Source organism: Panthera tigris, chromosome F3, assembly GCF_018350195.1.
Source record: "Panthera tigris isolate Pti1 chromosome F3, P.tigris_Pti1_mat1.1, whole genome shotgun sequence".
In the NCBI taxonomy this organism is placed as follows: domain Eukaryota; kingdom Metazoa; phylum Chordata; class Mammalia; order Carnivora; family Felidae; genus Panthera; species Panthera tigris.
In genome coordinates, this window is record NC_056678.1 from 16,306,163 (window position 1) to 16,329,720 (window position 23,558).

Consider the following 23,558-nt stretch of genomic DNA (forward strand, 5'->3'; position numbering starts at 1 on the left):
AAGCAACTTTGGAAGACGGTTTGGTATTTCTTATAAACTAAACATACTCTTACCATACAACCAAGCAGTCACTCTCCTCGCCATACACCCAGAGGCGCTGAACGCTTAAGTCTACACAAAAACCTGCAAACGGACATTTAGAGCAGCTTAATTCATAACTGCCGAAACTTGGAAACAACCAACCAAGATACTCGTCATTAAATAGATGTAAAAATACACTGTGGTATATCCAGATGATGGAATATCATTCAGCGTTAAGAAGAAATGAGCCTAGCGGCACCTGGGTGGCTCAGTCGGTTGAACTTCTGACTTCGGCTCGGGTCATGATCTCACAGTCCGTGAGTTGGAGCCCCGCATCGGGCTCTGTGCAGACAGTTCAGAGCCTGGAGCCTGCTTCGGATTCTGTGTCTCCCTCTCTCTCTGCCCCTCCCCTGCTCATGCTCTGTCTCTCTCTCTCTGTCAAAAATAAATAAGCATTAAAAAAATTTTTTTAAAGTAAGAAATGAGCCTATTAGGGTATGAAAAAACATAGATAATACTAAAAGAAGCCATCTGAAAAGGTTCCCTACTGTAGGATTCCAACTACAGGACATTCTGGAAAAGGCAAAACTACTGAGACAAAAAGATCACTGGCTGCAAGGAGCTGGGGTGAACACGGATGAATAGGCAGAACACAGGATTTTTCTGGGCAACAAAAATACTCTGTATGATACTACAATTGTGAATACATGTCATTACACATTTGTCCAAACCCACAGAATGTACCACACCAAGAATGAACCCTATGTAAACTATGAACTTTAAATAATCTTTTTTTTTTTTTTTGGTAATAAATTTACCACTCTGGTGGTGGATGCTGTGCATGTGGGAACAAGGAGTATATGGGAAATCTCAGTACCTTCTCAATTTTGCTGTGAATATAAAACTGCTCTTAAAAAGTCTTTTAGAGTAGGGGTGCCTGGGTGGCTCAGTCAGTTGGGCGGCCGACTTTGGCTCAGGTCGTGATCTTGCGGCCTGTGCGTTCGAGCCCTGCATCGGGCTCTGTGCTAAAAGCTCAGAGCCTGGAGACTCCTTCGGATTCTGTGTCTCCCTCTCTGCCTCTCCTGCTCACGCTCTCTCTCAAAAATAAACAAACATTAAAAAAAATTTTTTTTTTGTTTTTAAAGTCTTCATTTAGGGTCACCTGGGTGGCTCAGTCAGTTACGTATCCGACTCTTCAGCTCAGGTCTTGATTTCACAGTTTGTGAGTTCGAGCCCCGTGTCAGACTCTGCACGGACAATGCAGAGCCTGCTTGGGATTCTCTTTCTCCCTCTCTCCCTGCCCCTCCCCTGCTTGTGCTCTTTTTCTCTCAAAATAAATAAACTGAAAAGAAAAATTAAAACATCTTAAAAAAAAGAATTTTAAAAAATCAACAATGTGAAACATTTCCCAAATATGGAGAATCTATTGACAGGATTTTACTACTTAATTCTTTCCCCTTCAATCCCCTCACCATTTTGTCATTATGCATCTAAAAAGCTGTTGAGTTTTATCTTGACACTGAGTACAATGAATTAACTAATGCATGTCAATCATTAGGAGATTAGGTGCTACTACTTCAATATTCAATGATGCTTTATTGTGGGTTTTGTGATATTCTAAGCTGTTCTTTTCTTTAAAACTTTTTAAATGTTTGTTTATTTTTGAGAGACAGAAAGAGACACAGCCAGAGAGGGGAAGGGGCAGAGAGAGAGGGAGACAGAATCCTAAGCAGGCTACCAGCTCTGAGTTGTCAGTACAGAGCCTGACGCGGGGCTCAAACCCACTAACCGTGAGATCATGACCTGAGCCAAAGTCGGATGCTTAATCAACTGAGCCACCCAGGTGCTTCCCTAAGTTGTTCTTAAATGCATTTAGAGATCTATCTATTATTATAAGGACTTTCTTATTTCACAAAACCATCTCTTTTTCTGATAGCAGTAGAAGGAAAAACTAGAAGGGGCTTCTATGCTCTTATGAACAGGTTTTCATCAACTGCATACCTACATAATAAATTGACATTTCTGAAAAAAAATGACTTAGATAATGAGTCAATCCACGGAACCTGTAACTCAATTTTTCTAAATATATGAAAAACCTCACCCTTTTTAAAAAATTTCTAGAAATTTTAAAGAAAAGCCAGACTCCAGCAAAGAGTATTTAATCAAAAACAGTTCAAAAACTGCTTTCAATAGGGTAACTAATACAAAATTTGACACATAAAACATGGGTTTTAAAAGCAGTAATTATAGGGAAAGCATTTCAAAAGGAAGGTAAAAAAATCTAAGTTTTTTTAAGTACAGTACTAAAATATGAAAGACTACTACTCTTTAACATAATGGCTCCACAAAACTGACTTTTGAGCAAGCATAGTCAGTGTACAGGGAAGGTCAAATCAAGACCTAACATAAAATGGCTACAGTATCAGCAAAATTAGAGGTACAACTTATCACAAAAAAAAAAAAAAAAAAAAAGGCAAGCAAAAGAGACTAACACAAGGCTCTCCATTTTTCAAGTTCTGAAAACTTTAACATGATGAGTTAAAAAAGATGCAAGTTAAAGTTCATGTGGTAACCGATTGGATTTTACAAATTAAAGTGTAGTTTGAATAGAATCCAAGTGTAATATCCAGGTACCAGCAGAGAATTCTGGATGTCAATAATGTTCAATTCAATTCTATTCACCCTTACCAGCCAATTCATATTAGTCCTGGAAATTAATTTTGGTTACCTAAAATGACTCACACATGAAAGCAAAAAATTTTCCCATAACTGAATTACAGAAAGAAATCGGCTAAAGGGATAAATGTCTTCATTTAAGATTCTAATTGTTTAAGAATGAATATATCACTATTTATTAAACTTATAGTTTCGACCTATAAATATACTGTTAAAAATTCTATAGCATAGAATCAAATGGTCTCCAATTACCTCTTCAAAAGTTATTGTAAAGGCAACCCCAATTGGTGGGGAGCCCATGAAAGAACTAGAATAAGAAGGTCTAGATTCTCATCTCAGTGCTGCCATTTCTTAGCTGAGATCTGTATACCTTTGATAAATATTCAAAAGGTTTAGAGAAAAATAAAATTTTAGGAACAATGAAAAATGGAGCAAAAGATGATACCCTGATAGGAAACCTAGGAAACCATTAATGGACAATATTTATTTGTAAAGGCTGTTTTTTTCCGGGAATCAAGTTTATTATGTATAGTTTAGGGCTGCCAGCAACACAAGCAACAAGCACTGGAAATGTAGGCTTGAGGACAAACTGAGATCATGTAAAGTAAGCTTTCTGTGAGAGTGAATATAAATGGAGAACTGGATGCTGGAAGTATTGGTGTTTTGTTTTGTTTTAAGTTTATTTATTTATTTTGAGAGCGAGCATGCACCAGCAGGGAAGGGGCAGAGTGAGAGTCCCAAGTAGGCTCCGTGCTGTTAGCGCAGAGCCTGACGTGGGGCTCAGTCTCATGAACCACGAGATCATGACCTGAGCCGAAATGAAATCAAGAGTTGGATGCTTAACTGACTGAGCCACCCAAGGCACCCCGGGAGGATAGTTTATATCAGCACTCTTCAATAAGAAACTTCTTGAGATGATGAAAATGTTCTAGATCTTCGTTTTCCAATATGGTAATTACCACTGGGCACATGTGGCTACTGAGCCACTGAAATGTGGCTAGTGCAACTGAGGAACTAAATTTTAAATTTCCTTTATTTTAATTAACTAAAACTTAGATTTATCCATAAAATGGCATATTATTTAACAGTAAAAAGAAACAAGCTAGAACCTTAAATGTTACATTGCTAAGTGAAAGAAGACATTCTCACCCACAGAACTACACAGCACTAAAAGTGAACCCTCATATAAACTATGGAATTTAGTTAATAACCATTTACCAAAACTGGCTCATCAACTATAACAAATGCCCCACAATAATGCAAGATGTTAACAGAAGTAACTGTAGAAGGAAGACGTATATGGAAACTCTGTATCTTCAGGACAATTTTCTGTAAACCTAAAATTGCTCTAAAAAAAATTAAGTCTAGGAAAAAATTTTAAATTTAAGTAGCCATTTGTAGCTAGTGGTTGGTACTGAACAGCACAGATCCATACTAATGAAAGACTGATGTGGGAAGAAAATGAGAATGGTATCTCATTCCTGACCACTACCTTCAAAAGTATACATACAGGGTGCCTGGCTAGCTCAGTCAGTAGAGCATGTGACTTGATCTCCAGGTTGTAAATTCGAGCCCCACATCAGGTGTAGAGATTGTTTAAAAGTAAAATCTTAAAAAAAAAAAAAAAGTACACATATATTTAATCCTAACTTACACAAAGTTTATATGTACCTTGAAAACAAAACTTTTTCAAATATTTTAGATGAAAATTGTTCTAAAATGATTTTTGTTGAACAGAATTTAAGGAGGAGAATAACATTTATTGAATCAATACTAGATATCAGGTACTATACTATGTATGTTATCTCATTTAAACTTCAAAACAAATCTTTAATGGAAGGAATTACCATTTCTATTTTTAGGGATAAAGAATCATAAAGCTTAAGTGATAGAAGATGAGAACCTAGATATATCTGACTCCAAAGCCTGTGTCCAAATGTACTCTGTACATTTTTATGACTCCCAAAATTAAAACATAATTGAATTTTCCCACAATGACTTTATCATCAGGAATAGGTTATTAGCACAACACAAAAACTAATGACATACTCAGAGTCTATGTTACAAGGCCCCAAGCTAATGTGGTTTTTTCCCTGTCACCTGTCCCCTTGCTCTCCATTTTACCTATAGTGCCTCTATTCCCACAGCAAATTTGCACCTTTTAATCTGCTGTGGGATCAGAAAACAATCAAATTTATTAGAATTATGTAAAAACCAAGAGAGCTCCTAAGCCAGTGCCTTAGTGCAGATGATCTGGCTCGTTAATCTTGTGACAATTAAAACTTTTTGTATACTTCTTATTCTAAACTGGGACATGGATAGATGAAATATTGTTCTATAATAAAGTCAACAATACAATAATCCTCCTTCATTCACAAATCGCACACTAAACCATATATATTTTTTAACTTTATTTATTTTGAAAGAAACAGAAACAGTGTGAGCAGGGGAGGGGCAGAGAGGGAGAGAGACTGAATCCCAAGCAGCCTCCATGCTGTCAGTACAGAGCCCAAGGCTGGGCTCCAACTCATGAACTGTGAGATCATGACCTGAGCCAAAACCAAGAGTTGGATGCTTAACCAACTAAGTCATCCAGGTGCCCCTAAACCATATATATTTTTTTAAGTTCATTTATTTTGAGAGAGAGAAAGAGTGTGCAAGAGAGCAGGGAAGGGGCAGAGAAAGAGGGAAGAATCCCAAGCAGGCTCTGCACCATCAGCATGGAGCCTGATGTGGGGCTCAATCCCACAAACCATGAGATCATGACTTGAGCCTAAATCAAGAGTCAGATGCTCAACTGAATGAGCCACCCAGGCGCTCCCCACTAAACCATATTTTTAAGCATAGATCTCTAAACATCATCTCCCTTAAAGTTGTTATTTTAATGATTGAATCTCGATTTACTATACTAGTTTTCCAGTAAATGTCACTATCAAAAATTAATGAGGTGTATATAAAAACACAAATATTTAGTTTACTTTTCTGAAAAAAGTCTCTATTAAAGAAAAGCAGGAATGTTACTGCATTGAGTTGTAAATATTCTTAAGTAATTCTTTCTCATCACTTTTTAAGTTGTTCTTACAACTAAATAAATTTTCCCCTAAAAAGAGGAGATTAGTAAGGTAACTTTGGAGGTTGCCAAGGACTTCTTTTGAAGTTTTTGAAGTCTGATCAAGAACTCTGACATTTGGAAACAATTAAGAGAATAAGAATATTTAAAATCATGTTTAAAAAAAGGGGAGGATTAATATCAAAATTTAAATTTTTCTTCTCCACATAGATTTCCTGTAACTTACTACAAATCTTTAATGAGGTACATGGGTGGCTCAGTTGGTTAAGCGTCCAATTCTTGATTTTGGCTCAGGTCATGATCTTACAGTTCCACGAGATCAAGCCCCACATCAGGCTCTGCCCTGACAGCATGGAGCCTGCTTGGATTCTCTCTCTCTCAAAACCAACCAACCAACCAACCAACAAACAAACTTAAAAAAAATCTTATTAATATGAAATCTGTTCTGTGCTTCACACCGTAAGTTTTAAGATTTCAATTTAATTGGGGGGAGGGAAGGGAGTACCATTTTGAACTTAAGGTAAGGATAAAAGAGTACTTCCAAAGCCCAAAATTGAAACTTCAAATTGAGCAATTCTAAATTCACAGACATCAGGAGTGCCTGGCTGACTCAGTTGGTGGAACATGTGATTCTTGATGTTGAGGTTGTGAATTTGAGCCCCATGTTGGGTATAGAGATTACTTAGAAAAATAAATTTACAGAAGTCCAACTTTATTATACTTTATTCCAGAATGAAAAAAAGTCCAACGGTTTTCTCTCTCAATGAACTAAGCCAATCAAAACAAGCTACAAATCAATTGCTTTTATAACAGTGTCTACATTTTTGGAAGGAGTCAGGTATAGAGCCAAAACCTAGGTTTTTAAGATTTATTCAACATGGGATTAATAGCATAGTGTCAGGCAAATTTTAACTCTAAATGTCCTCAAAGATCAGCTGAATAAAATTATAAAACAGATTCATAAAGATCAAAGAATTTCAACCTAACAATCATTTTCTGGTATCATCTCAAATTAAGTCCTACACATTCCAAGTTTCTTCTACACATTAAGAAAAATTAAAAAAAAAAAAAGAGAGGGAGAAAACAGAAGGCAAATTGCAAAGAGCAAAATAAGTATTAGTTGCTCACATTTGTATAGAACATTATAATTTGGTTAATTCTCATAACCCAATAAGGAAATAGAAATGAGTCTGAGAATTTGAGTAGAACTCTTTTGGAATGATCAAAAACTAAAACTGCAAATCGCTGTGACTTTCAACTTTTCTTACATAAAGAGTCTCTGGCAGTCTGCCTACTGTACTCAAGAGAAGCATGCAAAGAATGAGATGGTTTCTGATCCCTAACAATCCTATCCCAAGTTTTTTCTGCACATTCAATTATACAAAGTACTATTCCTTAATCTTGACTCTATCGTTTTATGTTAAATCCACAGAGACACAAAGTAGAATGGTGGTTGCTAGGGACCAGGGGGAGGAGAAAATGGGGAGTAACTGCCTAATGGGTACAGTTTCCTTTGGGGGTGATAAAAGGGTTTTAGAATTAGACAGTGGTGGCTGCACAACATCATGAATATACTGCTACTAAACTGCTCACTTTAAAATCATTAGTTGGGGCACCTGGGTGGCTCAGTCGGTTGAGCGTCTGGCTTTGGCTCAGGTCATGATCTCACGGTTCGTGGGTTCGAGCCCCGCATCGGGCTCTGTGCTGACAGCTCGGAGCCTGGAGCCTGCTTCGGATTCTGTGTCTCCCTCTCTCTCTGCCCCTCCCTAGCTCACGCTCGCACTCTCTTTCTGTGTCAAAAATAAATAAACTTAAAATAAATAAATAAAATCATTAGTTTTATGTTAAATGACCTGAATTTTATTTAAAAAAATTTTTATGCAGGGCGCCTGGATGGCTCAGTCGGTTAAGCGTCTGACTTCAGCTCAGGTCATGATCTCGTGGTTCCTAAGTTCGAGCCCTGCATTGGGCTCTATGCTGACAGTGCAGAGCCTGGAGCCTGCTTCGGATTCAGTGTCTCCTTCTGTCTCTGCCCCTCCTCTGCTTGCACTTTCTCTGTCTCTCAAAAATAAACATTAAAAAAAATATTTTTTTTTTTTAAATTTTATGTTAAGGGACACCTGGGAGGCTCAGTTGATTAAACGTCCAAGTCTGTTTTGGCTCAGGTCACGATCTGAATGGTTTCCAGCCCTGCATCGGATTCTGCACTGACTGCGTGAAACCTGCTTGGGATTCTCCCCCTTTCCCTCTGTCTCTCTGCTCTTCCCCCACACTCTCTCTCTCTCTCTCTCTCGAAAATAAGTAAATAAACATCACAAAAATTTATATTAAGATATATATAATAATGACCCCTTTAGAACTCTTCTTCAAAAACACTGTTACCATGTTCAAATGCTATTCAGGTCTTGGAGATTTTTAAATAAAATGCATTACCATATATGCACGATAATATTAAGTTAAATATTACCATATATGCACGATAATAATCAGTGAGATGAGTACTGACATTGGTGCTAAAATGCTTGACAAACATCAAAATATTGTTGACATATGACATTCATTTGTAAATAATCTCAATGAAAAATATAAATGAACCTTAAAATATTTATTCCTCTACAACAGGTCACTATTTCAGTCAGCTCAACTGTGCATGAAAGGCGAACTCAAATTTTTACTAGAATTTTTCTCCCAAAACTCAACCAATTAGGAAAACACTGTGAATTAATAACAAGTGTCTAATATTACATAGAGTAAACAAGAATATTACATAAGAAGTGAACAGGCACAAGTCTGACCAGTAATGGATATAAATAAATGTGCTATAAAGTTAACTGTCTCGGGGATGTAGGACATCATTATTTAGGATTAGTAAACTGTACACTTGAAAATGTGTAGAATCTACCTTAAGAAACTATGGAATAAGAAATATTCCTTTGTATAATGCCAGACAAATTAATCTTATGCCGGAACAACCTCCAAGGCTGGTCCAAATCTAGCATAGATTTCAGGATTAAACAAAAGAGAAGGAGATCTTTAAGAGGGTCCTAGAGAACGGGCTGATACTGAAATCTGTGACTGTTTTTGATGTAGGCCAATGTGAGAATTTAAATCCATCTGAATCTAATCCCAAAGAATACCTGAACTCCTGCACGTCAGGGCCAAAGCTAAACCAGGTCAGTATACCCTGCCAAGGAACATCTTGCTCCGAGGCATCCACCAAACAAGGATCATTTACCAGAGCATTCTTCACTTTGCTGGGTGTCAACAACTTACAAGATCTATCAGAGAGTAGGCTGATTAGACCCTCATAAAATTCCAATTCAAACCCCAAGATGTAGAAACAAAAGTTCTGCAGAATTCTAAACGGACTATGGCTTTAAAAAAGCATAAATGAAGAATTTCAAATGTTAGCTGACCCAACTTTAACATCCCTGAACGTTTCTAAAGTCACTTTTAAATTTCCATGCAGTATTTCAAAGGCACAATTTTGTAACTGTTTACATAGCAAATTAAAGCCATGAAGCCATTAGAGTGATACTATAAATCTGTCCTATATAAATGGTAGGAGTTTCTATATCAACAACGTTCAAATCTGCTAAAAGTAAAAATAAGTCTTTCATTTGTAATTCACATGAATACATACTTTCTCAAACTTGTAAGCGAATATTTGGCAGGGTACAAATAATGTTAATAGAAAAGCTATTAGGGCTAAAGACAAGTACAGAATTACAAAGCATAGCTTGTGGCCAAAACAAGGAATCTGTCGACATAGGAGAGGCTTCAAAGTTAAACCTTGAGACACATGGTGGCAGTAGTAAAGCATCTAATTTGTGCCACAAGACCTGGGTTTGAGTAAGCTCTTTTACCTATTAATTATGTGGCCTTTTTTGCTAGTTACATAGCTTCTCCTAGCCTCAGATTCTTCGTATGTAAAGTGAGAACAATACCACAAAATATTACAGCCTAAATAGGATTAAATGAGAATGTTTTCACTCATTTAACAAAGATGCTTTAAAAATTTAACTTTTAGCTACAAAAATCCTTTTCAAATATCTTCAAATGAATCAAATATACTAACTTCTAATATTACGAAGAAAATACAAGGAAATTCTTAAATACTACTTGAGAAACTTAAATTATCAGAATAAACACCAATAAAATATCACAATGCAGGGATCACATCTTAAAAGAGTTTTGACACTTATTAAAACCAGAACTCTCTAAAAGATTTTTCAATATTAAACAGAAATAGGGACCCAGACTCAACCCATAAATTGTTGGATCAACATCCAATTTCAAACACAAACCCTTAACACTAAAAAATGTTGTCAGGCAACCGATATTAAGTATGAGGAAAATCAGTCCCTGTCACGACATGATGAGATTTTTTTTTATAACAAAGTACACTAACCACTTACAATTTACAAACTTGTCTTTAGTTGCATTTTGTACTGACCTAACAAAATTCAGCATTAAAAAAAAAAAAAAAATCATGAATTTAAGCACTTAAAAAAGTGTCCTTTCTAAAACTTATTCCCAGAACATTCACATTAGCTGGAGGCATGTGAAAGCTGTTCTTTCCCCATCACTTAAAAATCAAAATATCCACATTATTTATCCTAGGCATAAAAGTTATTCACATTTACCCACTATACTTCAATCCTAAACAATAAGACAGCCCAACCTTTGTGTTTATTTAATTGTCTATTTACTGCCAATTCTCATCAAAGAATTAAGGACTAGCACCGTACATTAAACTTCACATAACCTAAAAATGCTTTGAATTAGGACACAAATTCTAATTAGGAATTTACCCTAAAGATGGATGAAAGATACTAACTGGCATCTTCTCTGCACAGGCCCATCTTCCTTTTAAGAACACAAACTAGACTGGACCACACAACTGAATGTTATGTTAAATAGTGGAAAGCAATCTTCCTGGATGCATCCAAACTATTTTAATAAAAATTTCTGCATACCTAGGTAGAAACTGAAATAGAAATAACTTGAATCATTCTCCCCGCCCCCACTTGGAAATGGACGTGGTGGAAGCCTCAAAAAATTAAATTCAGTAGTCGCAGTTAACAGTTGAAATCACAGGCGCCACTACCCCAGGGCAAATACGATGAAGAGCTGCCTCTCCATAAACCTCAACATTCAAAAGAGAACAGTTGTTTCTAGTTTTTGAAAGTTACAAAAAAAGTTTTGAAACCTTATTAAAATCTGCTTCAGAAATCAAACTTACAGGAAAGGTTAGTCTTAGAACAAACTACTGAAATGCAAAATTGGAGCCTGAGACAGCACACAAGAAGTTCTAGCCTGAAGACGAACCACTTCCCTCCTGAAGAAATGTTTCGTTAGGTCCATTCTATGTTAATGTTGTTTCTTATGCGGCACATTAATAATTCAAAACGGTTCGTTCGAAGAAAAGTTCTATTCAAACATTACAATTTGTCTTCGCGTTGCCAGTAAGTGGCTTTGTTTCCAGTTTCATGGACTATTCTGGGATGTCAAGAGTTATATTATTACTGCTTCAAAAGAGCCCTTGTTTCACTCTCACCCGGGACGTGGGCATAATTGATGTTTAGAGAGAACTGATGCCAAGAGATGTTTTAAGAACATCCCTTAGTCCTCCATCCCTCCCCATCCCTTATCGATAATCACATTTTACCTTGTTTGTTTTTTGGTGTTGCACTTAAATTTTTTTAAAAAGACACCCGCATACACAATTTCCCGATCGCCAGCAGGAAGAAAGACCATCTGGCTCGACCTCCTGGAGCTTTCAGGGAAATGGACACCGTTAAAACCCACTTGGCCGAGCAAGGGGAGCGCTTCAGGGGTTAGGGAGGGGAGCAGCCCCCGGGTGCCAGGAGGCGGAGGCGGTACCAGTTTACAGACGCCTTCATCTCCCCACCCCCCACCGACCCGGGGTCCAAAAAGCATTTCCTGCGCGCATTCATCACCCGCCGAGGCCCTCGGAGTAACCGCCGAGCTGGGCGGCCTTCGGGCCCCCTCCCTCCGGCCGAAGTCTCCCGCGCCCTCCCCTTGTCCAGGGCGGCGTCCGCACCTCCCCACGGCCTACCCACCCAGGCAGGCCCTCCCGGCGGCGCTCGGAGGCCTGAGGCCTAAGGACGCGGGCCGCTGACAAGCCCCTCCGCCGGCGGCGGGGCTGAACCCGAGGGCCGGGGGGTGGAGGGGTGGCCGCTACCGCCGAGGGGTGGAGGACGGGCGAGGACGGCCCCTTCCCCGCCGCGGCCGCCTATTGTTCCCGACGGGGGCCGGGCGGCGGCCGCCGCGCACCCCACGCCGCCGCCGCCGCCGCCGCCGCCTACCGCTCGCTCACCGCGCTGGTCCGAGCAGCAGCTCCTCTCAGCTCCGAGTCCCCGCGGCCGTCGCCACCGCCGCGGCAGCCAACGCCGCCGCCGCCGCCACCGTCGACTCTGACTCTGTCCCAGGCCGCCGGGCCACGGCCGCCGCCGCCACCGCCAGCGCCGCCTCCGGCCTCCCACCTGCTGCTGCTGAGGCTGCTCCTGCAGCAGGGGCCATCTTGTTGGTCGGCCTCCTCTTCCTCCTCCTCCTCCTCCTCCTCCTCCCCGTCGCTCGTTGTCCTCGTCCCCTTCCTCTTCCTCGGGCTCCGGCCCGCCCCGGAGACTGGGGCGGGGACGATGGCAAGGCTCCTCCTTCGTGGGGCGGGGCGCGCGGAGGGGAGGGGCGGGGCGGACGCGGGAGGAAAGCTCTGAGTCACCGGCCGCCAACGCCCGGGAGGGAGGCCCGCGACGCTCTCCGCCTCCCCGCGGGGCGCACCCACGCCCGGAGCAGCCAAACTGGTCCAGCAGTCCGCCTGCCCTCCCCCACCAGCGTCTTTGCGCCCAGAGGCGAGCGGCCAGACGGCGCGGGGGGATTGGGAAATTTCTGACGTTTCCATCGAACTCTGCACTCCCTCTACCCCTAGGCTTTCTCAGTTCTAGTCCTCCACTCTGGTTCCTTTTCATATCCCCCTCCCCCACCCAGAGAATTTGTTCTTGTCTTGTTTTATCCGGGTTCCCGATCGCACTAGCTTTGCCCTGGTCACCGCTCTCACCGAGTCCCAGAGAGTCCCCCTTCCCAACGCGGCGAAAACGGCCGAAAGGCCTGGACGCTCACTGCTCCAAAATGTGTTTCCAGGCCTATGTGAACGACGATAGGTGTCTGGGGCAGAACGGAAAGATTTCGGCCCATGGAAAAGTTCCCTGGATCTAAAAGATAACCTTGTGATAATTGAAAGTTTCTTCTCCCTTATGGAAAAGAAGCCATTTTGATTTGGAGGTGGTGGGAGACCCCTTCAAGCCAGTTGCGCTTAACCAAACCCGTGGTTTTAAAGGAGAGAAATGGAATTCTTTTGGTATCATAACAGTCCCAATTTCAAGATAAATCGTCCACAGTGGAGATGGTCCTCATACACACACCCAGTTAATAACTCCTCTGCATTATGCCCTTTTTTGTTTCAGGTCTTGACCAAGAGAGCAGAGATTTTGCTTTCCTGTCCTTTCTTCACTGCAGGCATCACCAATACCAAGAACAGTACTATATTTAGAGAAGCTACTGCCTTTAACTCGATAAAGTCAATCGCAGTGTTTCATAATATTTGTAAAACACATTATCACACACCTTCCTAAACTCTGAGCGGAGGTCTTTTTAGTTGTGCTGACACCCTCCTGTACTGAGATTTCAGCTCCTTTTTAGGAGACCTATTGATGTCTTTCTATTGAATGAAATTGACTGCCTTTGAAGTGCGCTAAATCTGTAACCTTCCCTTCAGCCTCCTCAGTAGTAACCCCAATCCTACAAATAACTAACTTCTAGCTATCACGGAGGGATTAGGTTAGTGAATGCTAATCTAAAGGCTATCTCTTGGATAGCCTTTTCCTCCTCAAAGAGCCAGACCTCAGTCCCCTGCTAGGAAAAACAGATTAATCTGTTCCTCCTGTTTTTCCTCCTCCTCCCTTCTTCTCACTCCTAGGGAACCTTCCACAACAGAAGGTTTTAGCGGCTGTTGCTAGGCAAACATGCCAACTTCCCTGTTTAGGTGAAGCAAATAACCCAACTTCCATTACAAGCAGCCTAGATAACATAATTTCTTTAAACTATTAATAGTTGTACCTCACTCGGCAAATCCCTTTCACGGTTCTCTTATAAAATATGATTTTAAAGTTAAATTTCTTTTTATTTCATCAATATTTCAGTTGAGCATAAGTTTAAAGCCAAGGGGCTTCCCAGAATTCATTTTAATAATATAATTAAACAGAAACATTTGGCAGAAAAAGGAGAAAAGTAGCTTTGAAAATTACTTCGGTGTTTACAATAAAAGCTAATCTGTGAGAAACATTTATATGCTTTGAACTCCCCACTTAGGGTAGATGTATAAATTACAGAGAATAATTTGTTCCCTGAGACTGCGTCTATTTAGAAGAAAGGTTATATGGTTATTTGGCAAAACAACAACAACAACAAAAAGACCTTCTGGATTTTATTCCCAAATTAATACACTGTAAGAATTTTAGCTATTGAACTAAGCTCTTTTTCTGATTTTGCTGTTCAAAATTTTTGCCAATTGTTATGGAGTAGTAACATTTTTCGGGGTGTTGAGAAGTATTAATCCAGTGAAATAGTGTCTGAGCAGTTCCGTGAGCTAAGATAACACTTTAAGAATGTATTACTAAAGACAAACAGCTTATATGTTTTACAGTCATTTGTGCTTAGAAATCACTACTGTGTCACTTTAAGACAACTTAAACAATTTAGTTTTATTTTGTATTTTATTATTTAAATCTGATATAGAATGCCTAGAAATTTAGACTCTGCCCTGGCCTCCACCAGTGGTATATTATGAAAATTAAATGAGTCATTTCATGTAAAGGATTTAGAATAGTTCATGGCACATAGTAAGTACTCAGATGATTTTTAAAAATCCATTTTATGTATGTCATTAGAGCCTTTAGTTTTTTCATCAGTCGAATGAGGATGACAAGTCATCAAATACATTCTTGCTCTTAGCATGAACTCAAAAATTAATGCTAGTTTTTGGAGCACACAAAAATCAGTTAAAATAATGCCTTAGGAATTTTTTCAATGTATTTTCTTTTTTTTTTTAAAGTTTATTCATTTTTTGAGAGACAGAGACAGAGCATGAGTGGGAGAGGGGCAGAGATACAGGGAGACACAGAATCCGAAGCAGGCTCCAGGCTCTGAACTGTTGGCAGAGAGCCCTATGTGGGGCTTGAACTCATGAACTGTGAGATCATGGCCTGAGTGGAAGTTTAACCGACTGAGCCACCCAGGCGCCCCTCACTGTATTTTCTGATATGCCTGTACTACATTGTTCTTCTTTTGATTTTGTCTTTTTTTTTTTTTTTTTTTACTAAACCATGTTTTAAGTTATGCAGAGTGAGTAAGCTAGCACATGCGTGAATAATACTCTGGGATGTGTAATTGCCAACGTAAGGCATTGTTTGTTTATATTAAAACTAGAAAAGGTTTTTAGATGCCAACCAACTTATATGAAACAGAGACTAGGAAAGGTTGAATACATCATATATGTACCCAACTCCTTGTTTACAGACAAATATCATATTACTGATGAGGAGGCTAGAGTGAGAAGGGCAGGAATGAGGGGAAAATACAAAGATATTCGAATAAGTCATGTGTCCCTGCCTTAAGGAAATTGAACAGTCTAGTAAGAGGAATACAATATGATACGCACGTAAACAGCTAGAGTATAAAATAAACTGGATCATTATTGCATAGAAAGTATAAAGTTATATGCAGGTTAAAAGGAAGAAGTAGTAGGAACCTTTGTTCTAATGTCACAGAAACTACCTTTTGACAGGTAGAAATATGATGTATGATATTAGATGTGTACCCAGAGCCATAGAAGTATAATTAGCTTTCAGCTCAAGGCGGGACAAGGATGAGGAGGACAAGGAATGGGAAATGGTAGGGTGTATGGATAGAGTTTAGATTAACTAAAAACCCTGGTTAAAGTACAGCTAGGACCTGAGACCTCTCCAGTGTAAATCATTTATGTAGGGAGAGGGAATGACATCCTCAAACACAAACGCATGCACAAAATAGAAAGCACTAGAGCTGAGTCACCTGGATTTTCTGGACAGCTTTAGGTAAAGAGTGGGAGTCCGACTGAGTCCTCTTCATCCTCCACACCCTAACCCTCCCTCATATGTGGATTCTCCATAACCTACTCCCTCCCCCAGGTGACACTCCTATTACCACTGTTCATTAAGATTATAATGAAAATAAATAGAAACAGAGGAAGATATTCCAAGCGATTACACTAAGGGAATATTAGGAAACCAATAGTGTCTCACCTACCCTTCACCTTTAGAGTCCAGTCCCAAACTGAACCAAATCAGCGTCTGCAAACTAGACCTGAAGGATTGCCTTAGATTCGGGGTAACAATCCAAAGTAATCATGGCAGATGTAGCCCAAGTCATTTCTGGGGTTTCTGGAGCTAGTTTCCTGTAGACTTGATCCCAAAAGCCAAATAAATCAATGTTTCTGAGTCCTCCTGAAATTGCTTCTGAACCTGTTAGCAAGCCCTCTTGCTCAACTATAGTTAGACCAAAACAGTTAAAACCACATACAAAGAAGCTTAACTCATGCTCTAACTAAAACCCAGTATGCTCATTTCTTGAGGCATTAATGAAGGCATTTTGCAATGACCCAGAACATCCCAATCACCTGACCAGAAAAGCCCTGATAGCAGTGGAATGCCCAGAAGACCACACCCTACATAGCCCCTCATATCCCTTCCCTGCCCATGATCCTGGGCTGAACACATACCGATCTCCACCCATGACCACATGCTCTCTGCCTGCTCTCTTGCACGTTACCCCCCCACCCACCCAAACCTCTCTCTATAAAACTCTAGATGTCCATCTTGCTAGAGGAGAAGTTGGTTGTCAAGATTTGAGCCCGCCACATCTCCAGGCTGCCCACATCCAAAATAAATTTCTTCCTTCCTTTTTTCCAAACTCTCATCTCTTTAGTTACTGGCTTCTCTTGTGATGAGTTTCTCTAAGTTTGCTCAGCACTATTGTTAGCAAACCCAGCCAGGAGCTGTGCTTTCAATTTGTCCAGCCCCCTCGGGATTCTCTGGGATGGGACAGTTGGCCCTGAAGTGCACCACGGCTCACCCATTTGTTTCCAGAGTTAGCAGCTATGAAAGATCTTTTAATAACAAACTGGCCTGCCTGCCTTTCATGAAGGCCTCCAGCCCAACACTGAGCATCTCTGAACTTCAGCTGACCTTTTGAGACTTAGTCCAAGGTTACAGTAAACAGAACACCTGTATGAAAGAGACATCAGACATCTTTCAGCCAAGAGGCCCATTCTAGGCACTGCTTTAAACGGTGTTAAGAGAAAGCAGCTCCACTTGGAAAAAATTACTGAAATTTTGGTGGATTTCATTATCATACTAGTTTCCTAAGGCTACTGTAACAAATACCACAGACTGGGTGGCTTAAACAACAGAAATATTCTCATGATTCTGAAGGCTAGAAGTCTAAGATCAAGGTGTTGGCAGTTTTGATCTCCTCCAAGGATTCTCTCCTTGGCTTGCAAAGGGCCGTCTTATCCCACTGTCTTCACATTGTGTTCATTCTGTGTCTATGTGTATCACAATCTCTTCTTATAAGGACACCAGGCATATTTGATTAAGGCCTACCTCAATGCTCTCATTTTTCTTTAATTACCTCTTTTTATAGGCTCTATCCCCAAATATAGTCACATTCTAAGGCTTAGAACTGTATCATATTAATTTTAGGGTAAGGGACACAATTCAGCCCATAACACTAATAAATGCTCACTTTAAGAATATCATATTTATTGGGGCGCCTGGGTGGCTCAGTCGGTTGAGCAACCCACTCTTGATTTCAGCTCAGGTTGTGATCTTATGGCTGTGAGATCGAGCCCTGCGTCGGACTCTGTGCTGGGTGGATCCTGCTTAAGATTCTCTCTCCCTTTGCCCTCACCCTGCTCTCTCAACCTCTCTCTCTCTCTCTCTCAAAAATAAAAATAAAAAGAAGAATATCATACTTATTAATAAAAGGTACTCTTGTGTAGGTACAATTTTAAATTTATTCAGTTAAACCTGAAGCTTTTATTTTTATGTTTATTTATTTTGAGAGAGACAGAGAGATGCAAGTGGGGGAGAGGCAGAGAGAGAGAGAGAGAGACAGAGAGAGAGAATCCCAAGCAGGATCCACACTGTCAGGGCAAAGCCTGATTCAGGGCTCAATCTCACGAACCATGAGACCATGACCTGAGCCAAAATCAAGAGTAAGACATTCAACCAACTGAGCCACCCAGGTGCCCCAAACCTAGCTTTTCTAATTAATCTTTGCATCATAAAATATCAGTGGTTTTGGGTATAAATTAGCAATAACAAATAGGGTACTGAAATTAAAAAAAAAAACTGATTACCAAAATTATCTGAGTCACATCACAATAGAAGTTATCAGAAAACAGATACTAGAACTTGAATAGACTCAAGATTAATATGAAAGGATTTGTATAGCTAATGATTCGATCCTCATTTAGAACTCTGTCTAAATAAGCAATTATAGATATATTGAGGTCAAATGCATTTTTTAATCATATGATATCCTCTAGCACAAATGTATGTTCAATGTTCACTATATCTTGGGTAATATTAGGTTTGTCATATCATGACCAACTAGTTAAGAAAAAGTTGGACATTCGTGTGTGAATCATTCTAGAAACCAGAATTTGAACGGTATGGGTTTTGTTTTTTTTTTTAGTTTATTTATTTATTTTGAAAGAGAGAGAGAGAGAGAGAACAGGGAAGGGCAGAGAGAGAGAGAGAGGGAGAGAGAGGATTCCAAGCAGGCTCCAAGCTGTCAGTGCGGAGCCCAACGAGGGGCTCAAACCCACAAACAGTGAGATCATGACTCGAGCTGAAATCAGGAGTTGGATACTGAACCAGCTGAGCCACCCAGTCACCCCTGAGAGATATGTTTTAAACAAGATGGAGAGGACACTTTCTTTTACTCCATGCTTTACTTTCCTTGGGGGAATGTTTAGAGTTCTTCATGATGTTCTAAGAGGTTAGGGATTAAAGATGAGCTTGGGGAGACTGACTGGCTCAGTCAGTGGAGCATGGCACTGTTGATCTCGGGGTTGTGAGTTCAAGCCCCAGGTTGAATATAGAGATTACTTAAAAATAAAATAAGTGGGGCACCTGGGTGGCTCAGTCAGTTAAACTTCTGACTTCATGAGTTTGAGCCCCACGTTCAGCTCTGTGCTAATAGCTCAGAGCCTGGAACCTGCTTCAGATTCTGTGTCTGTCTCTGCCCCTCCCCCGCTTGTGCTCTATCTTTCTCTCAAAAAACAAATAAGCATTAAAAAAAATAAGTAAGAAAGTGCTCTCCCACTTGGGACAGATCATGAATCAGACAGATCATCTTCCTAGATGTCCCTATGGTAGACTCTTCATTGAAGATGAATATTCAGCTACATGGTACTCCATGAGTTTGTTCCCCTTTTGTTATCCTCTAGGTTTGAATAAAATCTTATTTGAATGTTCTAGTGTTTTCTCAGCTGTGCCACTTTCTATCAATAGGAGAGTTCTCTTGTCATCTGTAGACCAGTCATTCTCATGCAGGCCAATGTAGCATTGGTAATGCGAAATACCTACAGTTCCCCCAGAGGAAAAGCAAATCTCAGGGGATAAGAGTCAGTTTTTCTCCACCTGGGTATTTGTCTTCTGTTGTCAATCTCAGACAGCTAGGAAGACTAGTACAAACCCTTGCTGTACCACTTATTGGCTGTGTGAGTTTATACAAGTTAGGCTTAGAAAGCTTCAATTTCCCTCCCCGTATATACATTAAGGATTGTAAAATGTATCTAACATGGCTTTTATGGTTATTAGAAAGAGGAAATACATATAAAGCCTCTAATACAATGCCTGACATCTACCAGACACTCAATGAGCGAGAGTTACTAAAATTATCATAGGTAGTATGTGTTGCATTAGGCTGGTGATTTTCAGTTTTGTGGTGAACGTTTAAAAACTGTATTATATCTTTAGCTCTGACCCTAGAGATTCTGATTGGAGGTATTAGTTTGGGGCCAGAGATCTTTAATTTTTTTGAATTTTATAGGTGATCCTATCCTATTGCCTGAGGTAAGAACCAGTGATATAGGTCAAAGGTCAACAAACTTTTTTGGTAAGTGGCCAGATAATAAATATTTTAGGCTTTGCAGGCCATACAGTCTCTATCACAATTTCTCAACTCTGCTGTTGTAGAAGGAAAGCGGCCACAGAAAAAATGTAAATGAGCATGACTGTCTTCCAATAAAACTTTATGTACAAAAACAGACAAAAAGAGATGGTGGGCTGGATTTGGCCCCCAGATTGTTGTTTGCCAACCCTGTCTTATATGAAGAGAGATTTTATTTGCCAAAGTCAGGGAAAGTATTTTATCATTATTATGTTTAACAGTAGCATGAAAAACCTTACATGTAATGACGAATGTTTGGTGTTAAACACAATTAACTAAACAGACAGAGCTCCTGCCATCCAAGGAATTAGTTTCTGAAACAACAACAACACAGACATGATGTTTATAAGTATCCCGTATGACTAATTGTCATATAAACAGATGACTGTACGAGACTAAATGTGAAACTGAGTTCAGAGGTGGGCAGATTTTCCCAATGCTCTTGACTTACAAATATCAGATAAAATAAAAGGAGCATTCAGTAACCAATGGAAAGAGGAGAACAATACCCCAATCTAGCTCTCTAAAGAGGAGAACAATACCCCAATCCTGCCTCTATAAGCAGGAGGCAATAAGGGAGCATCTTTTAGATCTTTAGAGCACCTGGCTGGCTCAGTTGGTAGAGCATACGACTCTTGATCTTGGGGTCCTGAGTTTGAACCCTACGTTGGGCAGAGATATTATTTGGGGAAAAAAGAAAAAAGAAGGGTCCTTTAAATGAAACTTCATGGCTCTCTACATAGCCAAATTTGCCTTTTCTCAATTATAATTTCTTCATCAAACACATTATTGTCAGATTTATCCTCTGAGGTAAAGGGCTACATTATAGTTGCAGTTTAATGAAACAAGCGACTATTTCATTTATTTAACCTGGAACAACAACAACAACAAAAAAGTTTCACTTTCTCAATAGGAATGGTAAAATAGAAGAAAAACCAGTGGACCAACTGTGTGTGTGTGTGTGTGTGTGTGTGTGTGTGTGTGTGTGTACGTATATATGGGTATGTTTAAATCGAGTGATGGGTAATTTAGTAAACTTCTGCCTACATTTGTAGAAATGATGCAATCATAGTTGGGGAGGGCAAGATTCTCCTACATCTCCTTGTATTTCTGAAAGATGGACATACATAATGAGTTATTTATAATTTTATGGCTGCCCAGTTCTTACGCTCCCCTCCTTACGCTATTTGGGACTTTTCCACTTGGGAATGTTGGTGGGTGGCAGGACCTCTTCTCCAGATACTTGCCTTCTGCCCTTCCACATCCCCACCTGCTCCACCCCTACAGTAATCCTAGGATGAGGGAAAGTGACCTAAGCCTGGTAGACTGGATGGTGTTACTTGGGACTTTGAATCCGGGCTGAGTTATGAAGAATAAGCAGCATTTACCCCGCTCGCATGTGTAATATCCAGAGTCTGGTGGCCCAGTGGCAGCTATCTCTGGAGTGGTATTCAGTATTCACTGGCAATGGCAGTGGGTACCCTAACCAGGCCATTTCAGGACTGACTTTAACTGTGATTCTGGCTATCTAGCTTCCCTCAACTTCCTTCCTTACCATCAAAACTGTGATCCAAAGTTCCTCCAGAAAATTCCTTTTTCTGAGATGGCTTAACATATAAAGGAAAGTTACAGAAATCAAGGGATTGCAGAAATAATCTATTTTCAGGGTGCCTGGGTTAGTCAGTTAAGTGTGTGACTCTGGATTTTGGCTCAGGTCATGATCTCACAGTTTGGGGGTTCAAGCCCCAAATCGGGCTCTGTGCTGACAGCATTGGAGCCTGCTTGGGATTCTCTTTCTCCCTCTCTCTCTGTCCCCCCCCTGCTCACACACATGCTCTCTCTCTCTCTTTCCAAATAAATAAATAAAAATTAAAAAAAAAGAAATAATCCCTTTTCCCATTTGTCATATGGTTTCCCTTTACTCAGTTTAATTGAAGTTATTCATGTTTGGGGTTTTTTGTTTTGGGTTTTGTTTTTTTTTTGCCCTGATTTTTATGACTCTAGTCATTAGAGTTTCAAAACTTAAGAGTACATCTGTACCCATTTCACTTAAACTTAAGTGAAGGTGTCCTAAATTCAATGTTCCTTTCTGTTACTCAGTTCATTGATTATACCCAAATAATAAGCACTCCTCTCAAGATTTTGATTTGTGTTTTTTTTTACTCATTCTGCCAAGAATGTTTGCTGCCTGCATTAAAAACTGATATTGTGCACATTTCTCGAGGGGAGAGTCTCCATATAAGTCTCTCATGGCTAAAAATTTTTATGAATGCAAACTACTTTTAATTTTTTTCTTGAATTTCTTTTGCTAACAAGAATCTTCCTAATCAAGCATTTCATTTGGGGCAATCAAAGCCCTCTTTGCTAAATTACATGGAAAAAGGATTCTTTTTTTTTTAATTTTTGCAAAAATATTTCAATGAGCACAATTGAAGTGTTCATTTGTGGCTCTTTTCTGCAGAGACTTATAACCTTGTTTCTGCAACATCTAATCAAGCCCCAGATGTTCTCTACTAATGATATAAAAGTCACAGAATGAAATTAATTTGCACCCACTTTATCACAATCACAATAAATATCTGATAACTGGTTATGTCCCAGTCACTGTGCTGTGGTAATACAGCAGTGAACATGACAGAATCTATTCCTTCAGAGCTTATAGTTTAGCAGGGAAGATAGAATACTTATAAATAATTAAGCAACCGCAAGTGTGAAGGCCAAAGTACATGGCATGTTTAACGGTGAAAAATTGACTGAGTCTAAGATGAACAGAGGCTTCCTCAATAAAATGACATTGAAGCTGAAAGCTACAAGAGGAGTAGAAATGAGCTAGGCAAAGAGAGAGAGAGCAAAATGTTTCAGGCAGAGGGGCTACCTGGCTGGCTCAGTCAGTGGAGCATGTGACTCTTGATCTTGGGATCATGAGTTCTAGCCCTATGCTGGGCATAGAGTTTACTTTAAAAAAAAAAAACAAAACAAAAAACCCAAGACACAGGGTGCCTGGGTAGCTCAGCCGGTTAAGTGTCTGACTTCAGGTCAGGTCGTGATGTCACTATTCGTGAGTTTGAGCCCCGAGTGGGCTCTGTGCTGACAGCTTGAAGCCTGCTTCAGATTCTGTGTCTCCCTTTCTCTCTGCCCCTCCCCTACTTGTGCTCTGTCTTTCCTCTCTCAAAAATAAATAAACATTAAAAACAAAAAACCTTATAGTATTTTAAATTTGAAACTCCAGATAACGGCAAAGATATTAGTGTGAGTGCTTTTCCAAAATTTGTTTAAATCACCAAAACTCTTCCTATTAGACCATCCACTAACTTCCTGTCTATTGCTATAGATGAATCGCTGATTCAAAATCACAGGCATATAATTCCGTGAAGAATGTTTACTGGGTCTGCTTTACTCCCCCTGCCTTCTCTCTCTCTCTCTCTCTCTCTTTCCTTCATACAGGTTTTGATTCACTTTATTTTTCTCATATAAAACTCTGTGGTAGCCACAG

General features: G+C 39.9%; 1 protein-coding gene across 6 annotated transcripts in view; it reads right to left on the reverse strand.

Moving 5' to 3' along the window:
- Positions 1 to 12,389, reverse strand: part of RC3H1 (ring finger and CCCH-type domains 1) — an 85,893-nt gene extending 73,504 nt beyond the window's left edge. For 3 of the 6 annotated variants that reach the window (XM_042976776.1, XM_042976775.1, XM_042976774.1), the window contains exon 1: positions 54 to 237. The gene's annotated coding sequence lies outside the window, so the exon portion shown is untranslated. Of the gene's footprint in view, positions 1 to 53; positions 238 to 12,099 lie in introns of those variants that run through there. The other 3 variants (XM_042976779.1, XM_042976773.1, XM_042976778.1) reach the window with 2 other exon arrangements.
- Positions 12,390 to 23,558: the final 11,169 nt, after the last annotated feature.